Source organism: Labrus bergylta, chromosome 16 (genome assembly GCF_963930695.1).
Source record: "Labrus bergylta chromosome 16, fLabBer1.1, whole genome shotgun sequence".
NCBI lineage: Eukaryota > Metazoa > Chordata > Actinopteri > Labriformes > Labridae > Labrus > Labrus bergylta.
This window is the reverse complement of record NC_089210.1, coordinates 16,863,651-16,883,486: the sequence shown is the minus strand read 5'-3', so window position 1 is coordinate 16,883,486 and position 19,836 is coordinate 16,863,651. Positions and strand designations below refer to the sequence as shown.

Genomic DNA, 19,836 nt, shown 5'->3' with positions numbered 1-19,836 from the left:
TCTTGGATTTGTGGAAAAGACTTTGCTGAGAAAGAAGTCCTCTCTGTAGCTGCGTGGCACGCTGTTTCCTCTCCTCTCCCTGGTACTTTTCATACTGCTCTCCGTGTTTAGTGCAGTAATGATGTTTGAGATTGTACTCCTTTAAAACGGCAATTCTTTCCTGACATATCAGGCAGGTTGCATGTCCACTAAACTCCACAAAAAAATACTGTAATGTCCATCGCTCTTGAAACTGTCTGTGTTCATTGTCAACTTTCCTTTTTGACTTAGAAAGCGACATCTTGACGTCAATATTTTCCATTTTATATAGTTTGAACTTAACGCTGTGTGTAAAGGAGGTCAGTCTAGTACTGAGTTGTTGAGATGCTTGATCAAGGAGTGACCTGGCTGACACGCTTTTCCTTAGTTTGCACTCAACCTTTACAAATGACTGACAGCCACACCGGGTTGTGGTTAGAACAGTTCATTGATCCAAACATGCAACAATGTGAATTAAAGTCCATCACTGAGCCAAACAAACTTCCCCAAACTCACAGTAACAGTAAACCTCACATTCAGAAACCTTCCTGGATCACACACCTGACTCTTTCTAATATGCATACCTGAGCAGAAGTCTTACAGCGACACCCACAGTCAACATAAAGCACTGCAGTAAATGGTCGTACAAGAGACCCCCAGTTTTAGCTCTTACACTGTGCCTGCAATTAGTGTGAATTTTTTTTTGTTAAACATGCTTTTGGGTGCAATTTATTTATCTCGACACAATCATGGAGTCATGCTGAGTTTCTTTGTTGTTGTTTTTTCAAATCAAGAAAATTATGTTTTCTGAAAAATACTTTCCATGTCTTGCTAACTGTTTAACTGCCAGCTGAATTGATATGAACTTTATTCATGAACTGTTAGCATCATAGTCATGAATAAGTTACAACCTATGAGTGATTTTAACGTTTTGTGTTATAGAAGCAGAATATTTTTAAGCTTTTGTGTTCCTCCTGTTTGTACTCGTTGTCCTGTGAGTGCAGCTGTGGTCGTGTAGAAAGCCTAACGCTGCAGATTTGCATTGACACTCTGGATTCTGATAGTTTTGTTTCAGTGTTCGCAGATGTTTGAGCACAAAGACATTTAGAGAAACTCCCACAGCCTTTAGTGGAAACCAGCTGCAGAGGAACTGAAACCTGTTTGACTAAATGCAAAAACTTCATCAGAGTGCTTTGCCTAAATGAGTTTAGATCAATGAGAACAGAAGATCTGAATGTCAACTTTAAATAAGTGTCACTGACAGCACTCTAGTGGTTTTATAACAAAAACTACATTATTCATTTTTTAACTCTTATGCTCTGATCATTAATATTCAACTTTAATCTCTCGATGTAACAGCCTGTTAAAGAAGAAATTTGTCGAGTAGGTGCTACTTAGCCAGATAAATTCCAGAGAAAGGGCAAGGTAATTTCCTTCTCTTATTTGCAAACAGTATTTCTGTGTGGGCTGTAAAGCACTTTGGTGAACAGAGCAAGAATGGATTGAATAAATAATTGTATGTATGACCACATGGTGGATGATGTCCAATAACATGATCTTGATTTACAGATAACAAGTTTCTTGTTGGACTGTAAACAATGTAGCAAGACTGAACAGGTCGTTATCTACCAGATGGAAGCATAGCATCTCTTCTGTAAGAGAAGAAGAAAAACACATTCCTAAGTTTTAATATCGTCGAGACGAGAGGAATGAGCCGTTTGCCGGAAACGTTGAAGGTTCGTCGAGGAGTTAGCATCTTCTGTTGACGTTTTTCTTCACACCAAGTAGAAGTGGTGAATCAGTTATGGTTAAACATTTATTATATTTAGCTATGTTGCACTGTCTGTGTTCATGTGATGGTTACTGACAGGCTACATAGCTAAGGTTTACACTGTAAACAGTATTCTGAAAAATATAAAATAATAGTCATGAGGATGTGTGGTTTGTGTCTTCTTAAGTTTTCTCACATCTGGATGATAAGATCTGTAATCCAGAGTGTAACAGCTATAGTAAAGTGCTCATTAATCTTTAGTAGAGTTTTTTTCTCCACATTTTACCTTCATAAATACATTTGAGCTTCTGTTATTTGATTATGTTTAGTTACATCCAATGCTAAATGAATAAAATGAATGAAACTAGTCAATTAGTCCTGGTAGATATCCTGTGAGACTGTCACTCCAGTTACCTCAAAAAAGAGGGAAAATTATTTACACTATTCATATTTTTATAAATAGTGTATTTTAAATGATTACATTTATTAATCAAAACATTTCAATAGTTAATTGGGATTAATTGCATTTTTAAACACATGTTCAAAATTCCATTTTCGCATTTACAAAAAATGTTAACTTTTATTTTGAATTTTTGTACTCTCTTTAGCTGAGAATACTCTACTTGCTGGTTGAATTCAATCCTTTTGTTTTGAAATACAGTAAGGCCCTTCTGGTAGATGGAAGGTTACAACATGAACTTAAGCACGGAAACAGTAAGTGGTTAGGGATCCCAAACTGACGTCAAACTGCTCAAAGGAATGGTAACAAAGGTCAATGTGTGATGTCATAAGGTCAATGTGTGATGTCATGAGGTCAATGTGTGATGTCATTAGGTCAATGTGTGATGTCATAAGGTAGATATTACTTTGGACTTGTCAGCTGAGCTGTCTGAGAGTTTGTTGAAGTGAAATGAGACATTCAAAGATGCAGCAGTGTCCTTCTTTTACATCACTGAGACTACAGGGAGACACTGAGGACGACTATCTACGGGGAGGCTAAAGGGACAAAATAGCATGTGCTTTGAAAAACATAATGATGCATTCATTTCAAACCTTAATTAATCACAATTTACTAGTTAATGGTGACAGCCCAACAACATTGAACTAACTTTACTGTGGAACATGAATAGAGGGTATCCACACCAGCCAAAATTGTTCCTGATAGAAAACAACGTATATAATTGATAATGCAATCTAAACCGTCATAAAAAGTGTGTCCAAGGATGCCCAGCTGTGCAGTAATATATAAAGCATTGACAGGAGTTTAGGGGTCACCTAGCCTGGAAGCTGCTGGAAAATCTGCCATCATTTTTGAAATATTTAGTTTAAAAATCAGGAGATATTTCACCCAAGTTGTCCTGTGAACTTCTGAGGAAGCAGAGCATGCGTTGCTCTCTCTGATCATAAACTGGTTGATGATGAACTCATAACTCTTTTTATTATTTTTATTTTTTTCAGTCACAATACTCAAATAATTCCCTTACAAGGAGTTGTACACATAAGGTCAGGATAGATAGAAACTCTGGAGCTCTGATGTGACGGTAATTTTGGATATTAAGACAAGGAGGTCTTTCTCCAGATTTCTTCCCTCTGTTTGATTATCCTACTCTGATTGTTTGTGTTCATCAGAGCCGAGCATGTGGTGGGAAAGGACGCCGACCAGCAACATGGAGACGTGGAATTGGACGCTTACTCAAACATCCAGAGGTACATAACAAAGGTGTGTTTTTAGTATGTAGGGCTGACGTCTCTAAATAGTTTTCTAGTCGACTAGTAGTCTTTAATCTCGGCTTGGCGTCTGCTAGTCAACAAATCATGATATATTTATTTTATACCTTTATTTAGATATAGGAAACAGTGGAAAGAGTCAGAAATTGGAGAGAGAGAGAGGGGGTTACATGGGGTTTGCACACTAACCACTAGGCTATCGGTGCCCCCCAACAAATGATTATTATATTAATTTGATTATTAACTAGAACAGCACGGAGAGTTCTGTCACTTTGGCCCTCTGAGCTGTAGATTGAAGACCTTGCAGATGAATCAGTTTGTCTGAGGCTTCTCACTAGAAAACTTTGTAGCTAGTGGAGAATGGTTGTGTGGCTTCATAGTAATGCCGCATAAAACAGGTGCTTTACTCACTTACTGTTCCCAACATAATTCATTGGATCTTGACTTGACTAGAGCTTATCTGGACTCTCTCACATAACATAAAAAACATGCAACTTATCTTCCTCACAGGTCCACCTTCCGTAAAGGTAAGTAACACTTGAAAAGGACTGACAGACACTCAGACGAACGATGATGCAGCTTCTAGTTGGAGTATTAAACTTGAAATTTGATCAACTATTGAGGGGAAGCCTGAGTGTGTTGTGTACCTTTGTTAAAAAATGTTATAACAAACTGAAGTCACTTCCTGTACATTTGTCGTAAATTTCTGCCATTGGCCGTCTGCAACACATCCGACATTCAAATGAACAAAGAGCAGGAATTTCCAGGTGAGTCGACCTAGCTAGGTTGATAAAAGCCAGCTAAAACTAACCGAAATCATCTACACTATATTGACCGCTGTGATTTTACACACCATTGTCCGTCTGGAACACATGTGTGGCATGCTCAGGTGAGTCGAGTTAGCTGGCTTGATAAAAGCCAGTTAGCCTTTCTTTCTCTGAAATCATAGAAATAGAAAACTTTGTGTGTCACCTCACATGTGTACACGGCTTTACTGTCCCAGTCTGTGTTCTTCACATTCAGAACACTGACAGCTGAAAACGTGTTCCTGAATGATTTGGGGGGCCAAGTAGTGAAGCCAGTTTCTTCTATTTCATTTTTCTTCCATTTTACCGTCAATTCATTGGGAAAAAAATCATAAATTGAACACATCAGAGCCTGAGTGTCTCCTCTTGGCACCAATACCAACGTTATCTTTGGAGGGAGTTCGGGCACTACGCAAGTGAATGAAAGAGCAGAGATAGAGATTAAGTTGAAATCAGATCAAGCTGAAAGAATTTCTTCAATAATACTGGATGAAAATTGGAAATATATAGACAATTCTGAACATAAAAACAAGAAAATGCATTTGGACAAAACGTAAAAGAGCCATGATAGAAGGTTAAAAATCACCTACTTTCAACTTTTACACTTTTGGATCCTCCAGGATACGTCAAAGCACAGTTAAAAGAGTTCCCTGAATCCCAGTCAGATTTGGATACTCGGGCCAGACTAAGACCTGTGAATTTGTTGTCATTGACAGTTGCAGGATGTTGTACAGAAGGTAAACTGGTCCCGCTGTCATCCGTCCACTGGAAAGTACTCTTTGGGATGAAGTCATGAGCCAGACAACCAACAGTGATTTGATTTCCAGTCCCAGAGCCACATTGAACCACAGGGAACAGAGTCGGTGCAGTTCCTTTAGAAAAGATTTTATAAAGCCAAATTAATAGAAATTACTGATTATTATCACAACTGCCTTTTTTAAATGTAAACAAAATAGATTTTATATTTTAATGACAGAATAACAAAAGGCAGACCCAAAGTGCTCTATGTTAGATCAATCAATCAAATAGTCAGAGTGAGGGGGAATGAGCTGCTGACCCTCCGCTTCCCAACCAAAGTCCCTACAGACTGAGCTACTGCCCGCCCCTATCTCATAACTATCTCATTGTTTTACATTATTTTGATGTTTTGTTTTAAGCTGCAATTTTTCCCCCCGATATTTTATTTATTCAGTCTATAAAGTATTAAAAATAATTTTCCATCTTTATTAAGAGTCACATAATCGTGGATACCAGATTGTCTTTAATAGACGGAAAATGGAGGTATTATGAAAACACATTCCTTAAACCTGTATCCTTGTCAGAAACAAATGTTTGAATAATATATATATTTTTAAATTGTACTTAATAAAGAAACGGTTACTGATTAAATAAAATGTAGATAACGTTGATTCCAGAAATCCTCACACCTTTCAACTTTTTGAATTTATTTAGCCAGCTTGCACAGTAAACAAATATAAGACAATATTTTGAAAACAATATGAGAAAATCTAACATTCATCTTATTTTTGTTTGTCTGGTCAACACCAGTCAACGGATTGGAGGTGAACATACTAATGAAAGAACCTCACATAAGCAAAACCTTAAGATGTCATGATAACAATATAATTTGTATATATAATGTATTAAATGAGTATTTAGAATATTTATGTAAGCCTATTGTTTAATAGTTGCCAATTTGTGGGAGAAAGTTATTTCATGAGCTATGCTCTCAATATCAACGGTCAACAATTTAATCTTCATTGCGAAAATAAAGTCCTACGAAGGTCAATTTTCCTGCGATTTATTTTATATTTATTTTATACTTTCACACAGAGACCTCCTATTGAAAACTTAAATATATCTCAGCTCAACGGTAGTCTTACCTCTCGTCACACAGTATGAGGTCTTGTGAATATCCACAAAATTAAAAGTTGGTGAATATTAATGTGGGGAAAAAATTCTGAGGTCCTCCCCAGCAGCAGTTAAAATCCAGACAAAGTCATGTTTACTTAAAACCCTGTCCTGCATAGAGTTGTAATGCCAAGAAAGCCGTTTTCTAATGCTTTCAAGGAAACAGCTGCATTACCAGGAGATTTTTCTTCGTCTCTGCTAGCTTAAATTAACAGTGAAGAACTTTTCATTTGTGTTTGATATTTGTCAACGCAGCATATCTTCTCTTTATGCTGATTTTGTCCCGTGCTGCAGAAAAGTTGTATTTTCTGATAAAATAAATCCTCCTGCTGTCTTTTAACCATCAAAACATCACTTATGAATCATTTGTGTGGAGTTTGGCAGAGTGCTGTGTATCGTCTTTCCCGATAAACACCCTGCGGTGAAAGAGATTACAAAGAATAAAAAAAGAACAATCTTCTTCCAGATCATCTCATTTGCTTTTGTAGGACGTTCATAGGAATATTACTTTTAGTCCGTTCAATAACAAGCTAAAAAAACTGCTCACAGGAACTGGAAATAAATTCCATCAGTGACCAGGCAGTAAACAGAGAAAAGAAGAATATGAGACCTGATTGACTGCAATTATTCATATGAGTTTAATCATATATTCACTTATATTACACATAATTGGCATTGTAGCCATAAGTCTGTATTATCTGTTGTGGTTGTTGTGATTGTTCGTAGGACCTGAGCAATAAGTGATTTTCAGGGCCGATACAGATATCAATATTAGGAAGAGAAAAAAAACTGGTACTGATATATTGGCCGATATCTTTCTTAAATGTATTTTCTGTTTGTAGAGCTGGATAGATAATATAGATATATACGAATGTATTTTGTTTATACCTCAAATGCAGTGATACCACTTGTGGAAAAGATATTTCATGAAGACAAGATGCTCACTGAACTGAAAAGTAACTGCGCATGGACGTGCTTCACTTGACTCTTTGGAGTAATAATGCTTGTTGTAATCCAAAGAGCGCCCTCTACTGGTGAAAGAGAACTGATAGTGTAATACAATGACACTCAACTAAAAGGCGATTTGACTGGTGAATAACTGCAGTGATATCGACACATATCTGCAATAACATTAGCCAATACCAATAGTAAATATCTATATATCTATATTTAATATTAAACGAAATATCGGCCGACATTATTGGCTGGCTGATTAATCTGTCGGGTTCTAATTATTTATTTTACTTTCTCAGCCCAGCCAGGATTCTTCCGATCTTGCCACTATTGCCAAATGTTGCCAACTGCTTGCTTGCACTGGATTTCACACTTGCACTATGATTTATGTTTGGTCTATTTAAATAACGTAATTCAGTGAACACTGTAGACTTGTCTCATGTCTTCTTTTTCTTGGTAAATCAAATCAATAACTCTTAGTATGATGGTATGAAAAAACAGATATGATTGAGATCACACTGCTGATTCTCTGTGGAGGTTTTTGTGCAGCTGCTCCACTGTCCTCACTCACTGTGTCATCACGAGCACAGAAGTAAACAGCAGAATCTGCTGCTGTCAGTGTCTGGATCTGGAGGAACTGAGTGCTGCTGGGCACATCTTCTGTCATACTGAAGCGACTTTGAAAGGAGCTTGCAAAGCTAGCAGCATTGCTGCCAGTATCCATTCTCCCAATCCACTCCAGAGCTCTCCCTGGTTTCTGTCGGATCCAGTGGATATAGTCGCTCGTCATGTCAAACCCAGATATGATACATGACATCTTCACTGTCTCTCCAGGTCTTTTCACCTCAGAGGGAGACTGCTCCAGTCTGATCTCACTCCAAACTCCTGTTGTCATAGAAATATTGATCATTATCAACAAAACTTGAAAAAAAGGTTTGACATTTACACAAAGTATTAAAGCAGGATAGATTGTCTCACTATGAATAGTAACTACAAGTAATAAACTCCAGATACTACTTTTACCCATTCCTCTGTTCAGTGCTGTCTGATCTCAGATTTTCAAAAGTGTTCAGAACTGTCCGATTGATCTGCCCCAAGTTACTGACGGTGTGTTTATAAGAGAGGACGAGTTTGCATAGACCTCCCTCTACAGGTTCAAAAGAGAAACTGTGACTGATACATTTCCATAAGAAGAGAATATCTTCAGCAACAGAGCAAACTCTAAAATATCACAGTCATGGCAAATCGCCAAAGCATGTTTTTTTCTTGAAATGATAATCTCTTACTTTTCATCTTGATATGCAAAAGGGAATATTGTAGCTTGTGTGTTTGAGATGAAGCTACATTGTTAATGTAGATATGTTATCAGATGATATTTTCTACCCGATTCCATGAGCACTGAATTAAATGTTTCCCCAAGCATTTCTTGGGATCACGATACACAACATTAATCTATAAATATTCAGGAACAATCAAGCTTCTCTACGTTTTTTTCTGCACTGATGTCGGCTGCAGTGGAAGTCTGATTGGGTTTATAGCACGCTATTCTTCCTCATGTACAGGTAAAACAAAAATCCTCTATTGTTCTGTGAATACATAAAGATTCCTCACATCATACTTATAAGAGTGTGTTGTCTTTATAAAGTCAACATTATGTGTGATTGAACTGCATTGCTCTGGATTAGTTGTGTTGGTCTTCTGGTGATTTGTGTCAGTGGAGCGTACACAGACTCAGTAATACACAGCTGAGTGAGTCGGCAGGACGCAGATTTGTCAGTTCATACAACAATAAGAGGGGAGCACATGTCTTCACACACAAACCTATATCTGCCCTCTCAAGCTTTAAGGACCCAGCATTGAGAAAGAAAAGGCTATTGTTTTATTAGTCTATTTAATCATTTGTTGTTGTTTAACGTTTGGTTTAAAAGTCCTTTCCAGGATCCTTGGTGAAGATTTAAGAGGTCTGGATGTTTGTGGGTATTGATTTTTCGTTCAAGTGGTGAAGCCTACGGTAATTACAAACCTAAAAATTATTCTGACAGGGAAAGTATGTCTGTGCTTTATTCCTGTTGAGTATCCTTTTAAAATGTAATTCAATAAAATGAAGAACTGCTGATATACTTCTGGTTGACATTAGCAGTGTAAGAGAGAGGAGCAGTAAACCACTCCATTTAATGTAGAGAGAGTAATAACTCCTACATCAGGTTTATCATTTTCTCATTACTTTGTAGCCGAATCAGTTTTTGGTTTTGGAATCAGTCACTCTATCTTGGTCTGAGTCTGTATGTTAAGGACTATATCCCTGATTCTGAATTGAACAAGCTCCATAGGTCCACTAGACATAAATAGCAAAGGATTCTGTACAGCTACTTAACACATCCCAGTCAGTGAGGTTACTGATGTAATGTGAAATGCTACTTTGACTGTTTTTGTACAGCGATACTTCCTCCTGTGTCACTGTGGGTCTCTGGCACAATAATAAACAGCAGAATCTTCAGTCTTCAGACTGTTCATCTGCAGATACACCTGCTGTCTGCTGTTGTCTCTGGAGATGGTGAACCGGCCTTTAACTGACTGAGAGTAGTATTTGTTGTCATTATTATTCTGAATCCAGGCGATCCACTCCAGTCCTTTTCCAGGAGCCTGTCTGACCCAGCTCATATGGTAGCTGCTCATTGTAAACCCATAGGCATAACAGGTCAGTCTGTGGGATCCTCCAGGCCTTTTAACCACCGCTTCAGATTCTGTCAGAGTCTGAGCATCAACACCTGAAGAGACAGAAAAGAAAACCATCAGATGTGACACTTTCAGAAGACTTTTTAGAGTAAAGATGAGTGATGATCATCACCTGCCCAGCAGACAGTAAAAAGCAGCAGTCCTGTCCTATAGTCCATCATGTTCAACTGTGTGTCCACTGTTCTCTGTCGTCCTCTCTGCTCTCACATAAGTAGAGGAGGAACACATCAGAGATTTACATTGACTCCTCCTCACAGTTAGAAGTAACTGTATGCATGTAACTGCATGTAACTAATGCAATCATTTGCGACATCAATTAGAATCAGAAATACTCTATTAAACCCTGGGGAAATATTTAGACATCACAGTTAGTCTTATACACAATATAGCAGTAGCAAATATTGGAATTATACAGCAACCATGGGCTTGAATCCAACCTTTGCCCTTTGCTGCATGTCATCCCCCACTCTCTCAACCCAATGCATTTTAAGAGAAATGGAATAACCAGTCAGTCAACTGAGATCATGTAATGTTTATCTCAATCATTATGGCAAACAAGTGATACCAGAGTTCAGGTTTGAAGGGATTATTTTAAAAAGGGGAACTTGTTTTTGTACGACTCCTGTTATTGTCTCTCACTGTGTCTCAGTAATACACTGCAGTGTCTTCAGGCTGCAGACTCTGCCCTGTTAGAGTCACTGCTCTAGCAGACGTGTCTGTCCTGTAGCTGAACTTGTTCTTCAGAGCATTATTTTGGTAAAAGGATCCACCACCCAACCTATGACAGATCCAGTCCATTGGTTCCCCTTCACGCTGTCTGAGCCAACCTGTTGCATAGCTGTTATCAGTCACAGAGTAACCAGAGACCTGACAGGTGAGGGTCAGAGACTGTCCAGGCTGCACAACCATTGAGCCTGGTGTGATGAGATCAATACAGTGCACACCTGTGGAAACACAAATCATCATTATCTCCCATCACTCATCTGATTATTCTCTGTGTCTGATGTGATCATTAGTTATAAAGCTTCCTACATGATTCAGCAGCCAGCAGTAGAATCAGAGCTACAGAGAACATTGTTTCACTTGAAGTGATCTGATGGAGCTTCTGTTCTTCACTGACTCACAGCCTGATGTCAAGTCTTTATATCAGACTGTGAGGAAGTTCAATTTCCATATAAGGACACAGGGAGGCTATGAAAGAAGGTTCACCTATGTAGTGCTCAGGAAGTGAACTGACACCTCTCGAGCTACCAGACCAATTTCAGACATGACCTTAACCTGTGACCCTCAGAATCCCAGTCCAAGTCCCCACAATCTCAGTTACTGCCTATATAACTTCATGAATCTATAAATGAGTCTTTTTTACTCTTCAATATATATTATTATTATTATTTGTTATAATCATTATTGGTGTGAGGGCTCCTCCTCTGGTGGCTTCATGTTACTGGTGTTCAGGCTCTGAGGGGTTTTTGTTCAGCTCAACTGATGGATTGTGTCACTGTGGGTCTCTGGCACAGTAATACACTGCAGTGTCTTCAGTCTTCAGACTGTTCATCTGCAGATACATCTGCTGTCTGCTGTTGTCTCTGGAGATGGTGAACCGGCTTTTAACTGACTGAGAGTAGTATTTGTTGTCATTATTATTCTGAATCCAGGCGATCCACTCCAGTCCTTTTCCTGGAGCCTGTCTGACCCAGTTCATATGGTAGCTGCTGAATGTGAATCCAGAGGCTGAACAGGTCAGTCTGTGGGATTCTCCAGGCCTTTTAACCACTGCTTCAGATTCTGTCAGAGTCTGAGCATCGACACCTGAAGAGACAGAAAAGAAAACCATCAGATGTGACACTTTCAGAAGACTTTTTAGAGTAAAGATGAGTGATGATCATCACCTGCCCAGCAGACAGTAAAAAGCAGCAGTCCTGTCCTATAGTCCATCATGTTCAACTGTGTGTCCACTGTTCTCTGTCGTCCTCTCTGCTCTCACATAAGTAGAGGAGGAACACATCAGAGATTTACATTGACTCCTCCTCATATGGACTGAATTAACTTGGGTCTCAGTTTTTGTCTGTTTGAACTGGAAATTAAATGTTAGATGGCTTTTCCCCTTTGAGTCTGATTTGCATGATCTGAATTAAAGTGTGCATGAGGTTGAAAAAGTCAGTATTATTGTTCTAACGGGAAAGATGATCTATATTCAGTGGTGATTCAAGAGTCTGTTGGGGCCCTATAGGTAAAAATGTATTGTTGGGCCCTCCAACCAGCATTCATTACCATCATGTCTGCCAGTGTCCCGACGCTTACTCCTCTTCCTTTTTTTCCCAGTTTTTTTTTCTCCCCTATATACGGATAATTCTCCTTCATTTTTCTTTATCAGCTTTCATTGACAAACTCTGGTTTCCACAGCAAAATAATGCATGCAACGTTCAGCAGGGCAACATCATATATCATAGATAATTTTCTCAAAATACTTATAAACTGTCCATGAACTATAAGGAGCAATTCCTTGATCATTATCAGGAACTACTTAGAGGACACTAATCAAAGTTAGAATTAAATCAACAACCTGTGACCAATCAGAATCGAGTATAAAACCTGACCATAGTATATGATTCCAATATTCAGTCAACCAATACTCAGATTATTTTAAACTGAAATTAAAGATGCTGATACAGCTGAATGTGCAGTGATGGTGGTAAACAGAGGAAGTAGTTTTTGTATGACTCTCCTGTTATTGTCTCTCACTGTGGGACTCTAGCACAGTAATACACAGCAGTGTCTTCAGGCTGCATATTCTGTCCTGTTAGAGTCACTGTTGCAGCAGACGTGTCTCTGCTGTAGCTGAACTTGATCTTCAGAGCATTATTTTGAAGAAGTCCACTTGTACCCCACTGATAAGAAATCCAGTCCATCGGTTTCCCTTCACGCTGTCTGATCCAACCTGTTGCATAGCTGTTATCAGTCAGAGAGTAACCAGAGACCTGACAGGTGAGGGTCAGAGACTGTCCAGGCTGCACGACCATTGAGCCTGGTGTGATGAGATCAATACAGTGCACACCTGTGGAAACACAAATCATCATTATCTCCATCATTCATCTGATTATGAGTTGTTTCTAAACAGTTGAAAAGCTCCTTACAGGATCCAGCGCTCAGCAGCAGAATCAGAGCTGCAGAGAACATGACTGATGATGAAGCTGAACTGATGTGAGAACTTGATGCATTAACACACCCAGTGGACTTTCTTATATGGCAACAAGAGGAGGCTAATTTACATACACAGGATGGTAAATCAACCGACTACGTTCATTAAAATATTTCAAAATCCTGGTAAAATTGAGTATTACTCTAAAACTCTCAATTAATCAGAGATAGAGATTGAAACAATATTTAAGTGACACATTTATTAGAAGATCTAATAAAGCCTTAAGACTGTTTCTCTCTCTCTCTTTACTGTTACAGTCAAATGAAGTTGAAATCATTTGTTGTGTGAGAGCTCCTCCTCTGGTGGCTTTAAGGAACAAGTGTTCACAAGGGGAGAAACTGTGTTTTTCATTAATGACACTTGGTGCTCAGAAACAGTAAAGCTTGATGGATATTATTAACCACATGTCAGAAGTCTTTCATGGTAAGATTTCAACACATGAAGTTATAAAACTCTTCTTGTTGCTGCAGTTTACATTCCCCAAGCATGCACATCTAAATAGTTCACTACAGAATGATTACTTCTAGGATGTATCATAGAGATGCTGTAGATTTAACTGCTGCTCTATATATTTTATATTATTAGTTCTTGTCTACATTCACAATTTGAATGTGTCTTCCATGTCACTGAAGAAAGAGGGGGCTAAAACTTAAACTTCCATTTATTGAGAAACTGTGTTTTTAAAAAAAAAAATGAAGTTGATGACTTGATAAGTATTTGTTCAACACTCAGAATTGTCATAGTTGACTGTGAATCACATGAAATATTGTGATGGTGGTAAAAAGAGGAAGTAGTTTTTGTTCAGCTCTACTGATGGGTTGTGTCACTGTGGGTCTCTGGCACAGTAATACACTGCAGAGTCTGCAGGCTGCATATTCAGTCCGTTCAGAGTCACTCTGTTGCTGGAAGAGTCTAAGTCGATACTGAACTGGTTCTTCAGTGAATCTTTGTAGAATCTGTAGGATTGATATCCGCTACCGATCCACTCCAGTCCTTTCCCTGCAGGCTGTCTGATCCAGGCTGTGTAGTAGCTGCTAACAGAATAAGAGACCTGACAGGTGATGGTCAGACTCTGACCTGGCTGCACAGTCACAGAGGCTGGCTGTGTCAACTGTTCACACTTCACACCTGTTAAAAAGAGAACATGTTTAGTAAGAAATGATCAAGTTAAACTGCAGAAGAAGAACTGTTGACTTTAACAGATGCAGACAGACTCACATCCAGCTGCCAGCAGCAGCAGCAGAGCTACAGAAAACATGGTTGATGTTGAAAGTGACGTGCTGTGAACTCCACTGACGGCCTGATGGGAAGTTTTTATAGCTGAGTAACAAGGAAGCTCACTGAGTTTGCATACAATCAAACATATGAAGCATCAATGATGGTCTGACTGGAGCCAATAGGAGAGTCTGTTCACTGTTTTTATATCTGCAGAGTGAAAAGATGACTGGAAATCATCTCTGCTTTACATATGATAACAGATATAATATATGTGATCATACTGTAGGATCAGATTGGTTGAAAGTGTTTACTAATAACTGGTTTCATTCATTTTAGGATTAATCTTATCAAAGAGAGCAGCAACAATCAATAAATAGGTGATAAGGAAATGCTATTAGAAAGAGCTTTTCTACTCTTCTTGTGTTAATTCAGTAATATTGTGTGTATGTGATTATATATAATTACTCATTAATAATGTTAGTGTACTATCTTCATATCATGTGGAATATTTTAAATCTTTACATGTTTCGTCCACGTGTTGATCTCTACTGTATGCTTGGAGTTCAAACCAAATGTAGACACAGTTTCTCCAAACAGATGCAAAGAATTTAATCAGCTGCATTGAATAAAAACAGAAGTAGTGTTTTCCAAAGTCTGCAAACACTAGTACTAAGGAAAAAAGTTTTAATTATGTAGGTTGAAACTGAATTTTCATCTCTTCCAGTAGATAACAGTATCAATGCTGGTAAATATGAAAGTTCCCCGTTATGGTGGTAAATAAAGGAAGTAGTTTTTGTACGACTCTCCTGTTATTGTCTCTCACTGTGGGACTCTAGCACAGTAATACACAGCAGTGTCTTCAGGCTGCATATTCTGCCCTGTTAGAGTCACTGTTCTAGCAGACGTGTCTGTCCTGTAGCTGAACTTGTTCTTCAGAGCATTATTTTGGTAAAAGGATCCACCACCCAACCTATGACAGATCCAGTCCATCGGTTTCCCTTCACGCTGTCTGATCCAACCTGTTGCATAGCTGTTATCAGTCACAGAGTAACCAGAGACCTGACAGGTGAGGGTCAGAGACTGTCCAGGCTGCACAACCATTGAGCCTGGTGTGATGAGATCAATACAGTGCACACCTGTGGAAACACAAATCATCATTATCTCCATCACTCATCTGATTATTCTTTGTGTCTGATGTGATCATTAGTTAAAAAGCTTCCTACATGATTCAGCAGCCAGCAGTAGAATCAGAGCTACAGAGAACATTTCTTCACTTGAAGTGATCTGATGGAGCTTCTGTTCTTCTCTGACTCACAGCCTGATGTCAAGTCTTTATATCAGACTGTGAGGAAGTTCAATTTGCATATAAGGACACAGGGAGGCTATGAAAGAAGGATCCTCGTCCTGCTGGAGACTTTACGTATTTCTGTTTTCCACATCTATGTCTCGTGTTGAAAAGATAATAGTTTGATATTTTTCATTTGAAACTTTTTGTCCATTACTATTTTCAACAACATAATCTTTAAAGGAAAAATGTGCGACTTTGTGATCCAGTAGATGTCGCCCTTGAGCACCAGCATGAAACAAAAACTAAATCATGTTTGGCGACACCTCTGCCATACTGAATCCTCCACCCTCCTCCAGCAAAAACTCCTCCTCCTCCAACCTACCTCAACTCGAGTTCACACGGAGGAGTTTAGTGCAAGCGATCGACAAAATTGACCTCGGCTCGACCTGCAATTGCCTGCTGCCTGCATTGTTGTGTTCGCATGATTACATTCCCAGAAAAACCTGCAATTAAAACATCTTGTTAAACAGCTGACTAATCACATTTTTGTGGTGATTATTATCTTCTGAATGTTTCTGATTTTTTTATTTCAATAAAATTAGATTAAGTAGTAAGATTGGATTTCTATTAATATCCTTGATATACTGCTGTCAGTTTTATTGGTGTTATGATCATGAGTGGTGTGAGGGCTCCTCCTCTGGTGGCTTCATGTTACTGGTGTTCAGGCTCTGAGGGGTTTTTGTTCAGCTCTACTAATGGATTGTGTCACTGTGGCTCTCTGGCACAGTAATACACTGCAGTGTCTTCAGTCTTCAGACTGTTCATCTGCAGATACAGCTGCTGTCTGCTGTTGTCTCTGGAGATGGTGAACCGGCTTTTAACTGAATTAGAGTAGTAGATTTCACCACTATCATATTTGATAATAGCGATCCACTCCAGTCCTTTTCCAGGAGCCTGTCTGACCCAGTTCATCCAGTAGCTGCTGAATGTGAATCCAGAGGCTGAACAGGTCAGTCTGTGGGATTCTCCAGGCCTTTTAACCACTGCTTCAGATTCTGTCAGAGTCTGACCATCAACACCTGAAGAGACAGAAAAGAAAACCATCAGATGTGACACTTTCAGAAGACTTTTTAGAGTAAAGATGAGTGATGATCATCACCTGCCCAGCAGACAGTAAAAAGCAGCAGTCCTGTCCTATAGTCCATCATGTTCAACTGTGTGTCCACTGTTCTCTGTCGTCCTCTCTGCTCTCACATAAGTAGAGGAGGAACACATCAGAGATTTGCATTGACTCCTCCTCAGAGAGATAAGAAAATCATTTTATTTGGATATCACTTCTTTAGTTTTGGAATTAAATTCTAAACACAAGTGTCCTTTCAAGTTGTTAATCTTTAGTTTATTTTTTTCGGTATCTCAACTCAGGCAGCCAATCAGTAAGAACACAAAGCAGAATAACACACAGCTCCACTTTTTGACAGTTATTGAACATAAAGTAACATCTGTGATCACATGTACCAAAAATATTCACATCTAACAGGAAGTTAATCCCCATCATGTTCTTTGATGGTGTCTTCTGTTCTCAACATTCATGGAGGATTTTGTCACATGGGCTCAGGGTATCAGAGAACAACAGTGGTATTAAAATCTCATTTTCTAAAAGTCTGATTGAATAAGATCACCATAGAGGAAGCTAAAGACCTCTGGTTCAGTTACTAATGTGAATGTGATCCTGATAATTGTGAGTTATTCTGTTTAATACAAAAGTATTTTCATAATGTCTTACAGCTGTTTTTCTCCTGACTGTAAAAGTGAACTGGTGTTTAATATGTATAAATATAATTATAATACATTTAATTTATTTGATGTTTAGAGTCACATTTAAAGAAAAACAGTTTTAAACAATGGTACAAAAAGAAACATTAGCAATCTAAAGCAGTGTTTATAATGTTTCTATCAGTGATTTGAATTGTGGCAGGTCCGTAAAGTCTCAGGTGTGTTTGGGGAGAGAGATCCAGAGGGAGAGGGGCAGCAATGGAAAAGGCTCTGTTCCCCTGGTTCAGTGCTTGGTGTTAATCATTATTGGTGTGAGGGCTCCTCCTCTGGTGGCTTCATGTTACTGGTGTTCAGGCTCTGAGGGGTTTTTGTTCAGCTCTACTGATGGGTTGTGTCACTGTGGGTCTCTGGCACAGTAATACACTGCAGTGTCTGCAGTCTGCAGACTGTTCATCTGCAGATACAGCTGCTGTCTGCTGTTGTCTCTGGAGATGGTGAACCGGCTTTTGACTGAATTAGAGTAGTAGTCGATGCTACCACCACCATTACTAATAAAAGCGATCCACTCCAGTCCTTTTCCAGGAGCCTGTCTGACCCAAGCCATCCAGTAGCTGCTGAATGTGAATCCAGAGGCTGAACAGGTCAGTCTGTGGGATTCTCCAGGCCTTTTAACCACTGCTTCAGATTCTGTCAGAGTCTGACCATCAACACCTGAAGAGACAGAAAAGAAAACCATCAGATGTGACACTTTCAGAAGACTTTTTAGAGTAAAGATGAGTGATGATCATCACCTGCCCAGCAGACAGTAAAAAGCAGCAGTCCTGTCCTATAGTCCATCATGTTCAACTGTGTGTCCACTGTTCTCTGTCGTCCTCTCTGCTCTCACATAAGTAGAGGAGGAACACATCAGATATTTACATTGACTCCTCCTCAGAGAGCAATAACATTTGACTTCTGTCTTGGATACTTTAAGTTGAAAGGTCATCAGTTGTATCATGCCAGTAGAGTGAAAGCAGAGATTAACTTGATAACAGGAAAAGTTTTTTGTTTTGTTTGTAGGTAATCAATGATTCAGTAGTTGGATTAGCTGACAAATATATTTGATTGAACCATCGAGATTTGATTATTTGTTTTAAAAATATATATTTTTTGGGAATCTCTCATACTACCATCAGGGTTATGAATCTTGATCTTTTTGTAACCACAATCTGATTTTTCCGGTCACTACCCTTAGCTCATGACCATAGGTGAGGGTTGGAATGATGATCGACCGGTAAATCTAGAGCTTTGCATTGCATTATTGTACTTGTAGTATAATTGTATCTCAAAGTAAACTTTGTTCTTTTGCTTTGACTTTTACATCTCTACATGTGTATTTTTCTCTCCTCATTATTTAACTGGTGTTTTAATCCTTACTGGTCTGGGGGCTCCTCCTCTGGTCGCTTCATGATTTTATTTCAGACTTTATCGGGTTTGTAATTACGTCATGTAAAAAAATATTCTTGTCATGTTTTGACAGTTTAGGTTTCTGTACTGCGTTGCTTCCTCTTGTGTCACTATGGCTCTCGAGCACAATAATAAACAGCAGAATCTTCCATCGTCAGACTGTTCATCTGCAGAAACACCTGCTGTCTGCTGTTGTCTCTGGAGATGGTGAACCGGCCTTTGACTGAATTAGAGTAGTAGATGCTACCACCACTACTAATATAAGCGACCCACTCCAGTCCTTTCCCAGCAGCCTGTCTGATCCAAGCGTTATGAGGATGACTAGAAAACCCTGAATATGTGCAGGTCAGTGTGTGAGATTCTCCAGGCCTTTTAACCACAGCGTCAGACTCAGTCAGTGTTTGACCCTCAGTACCTGCAGACATATAAACAGCTTGTTAGATACTGTAATGCACCAACAAGTTTGTCTGAAGAAATAGTCACCATTCTTACCTGTCCAGTTTAGTGACAGGATGAGAAATAGAACCAAACACTCAGGTTCTGTCATTGTGAAAGCTTTCGTCTTTGTCCAGTCTACAGAGTGTGTTTGTGCTTCAATCTGCAACACTTATGTAGTGATGGAAGACATCAGAGATTTACATTGACTCCTCCTAATCAGAGAGAAGGTCACTAAATGTTCTATGATATAATATGATTTATTCACACAAAAATAATGATGTATGCAAACCTAAAGTAATTGGTCCCTTTGTTTTGCATACATTTAGATGGATTCCAAAAATGTCTTTCTAGGGAATGTCTCATACGACCAAAAGGATTATGAATCTTTTTTTTACATCAGTTCCTCATTGTATAGCCATGTACACTTTAATATAGACTATTTGTGTCATTGAACTGGTGTTATGATCATTATTGGTGTGAGGGCTCCTCCTCTGGTGGCTTCATGTTACTGGTGTTCAGGCTCTGAGGGGTTTTTGTTCAGCTCTACTGA

At 38.9% G+C, this 19,836-nt stretch overlaps 1 long non-coding RNA gene across 1 annotated transcript; it reads right to left on the bottom strand.

Annotated features, from left to right (window-relative positions):
- Positions 1-7,617: 7,617 nt before the first annotated feature.
- Positions 7,618-8,272, bottom strand: LOC136182992 (uncharacterized). The gene is made up of 2 exons (XR_010668835.1): positions 8,167-8,272; positions 7,618-8,073 (listed from the first exon to the last, which is right to left on the bottom strand). It is a non-coding gene; the product is annotated as an uncharacterized lncRNA (long non-coding RNA).
- Between the last annotated feature and the right edge of the window lie 11,564 nt (positions 8,273-19,836).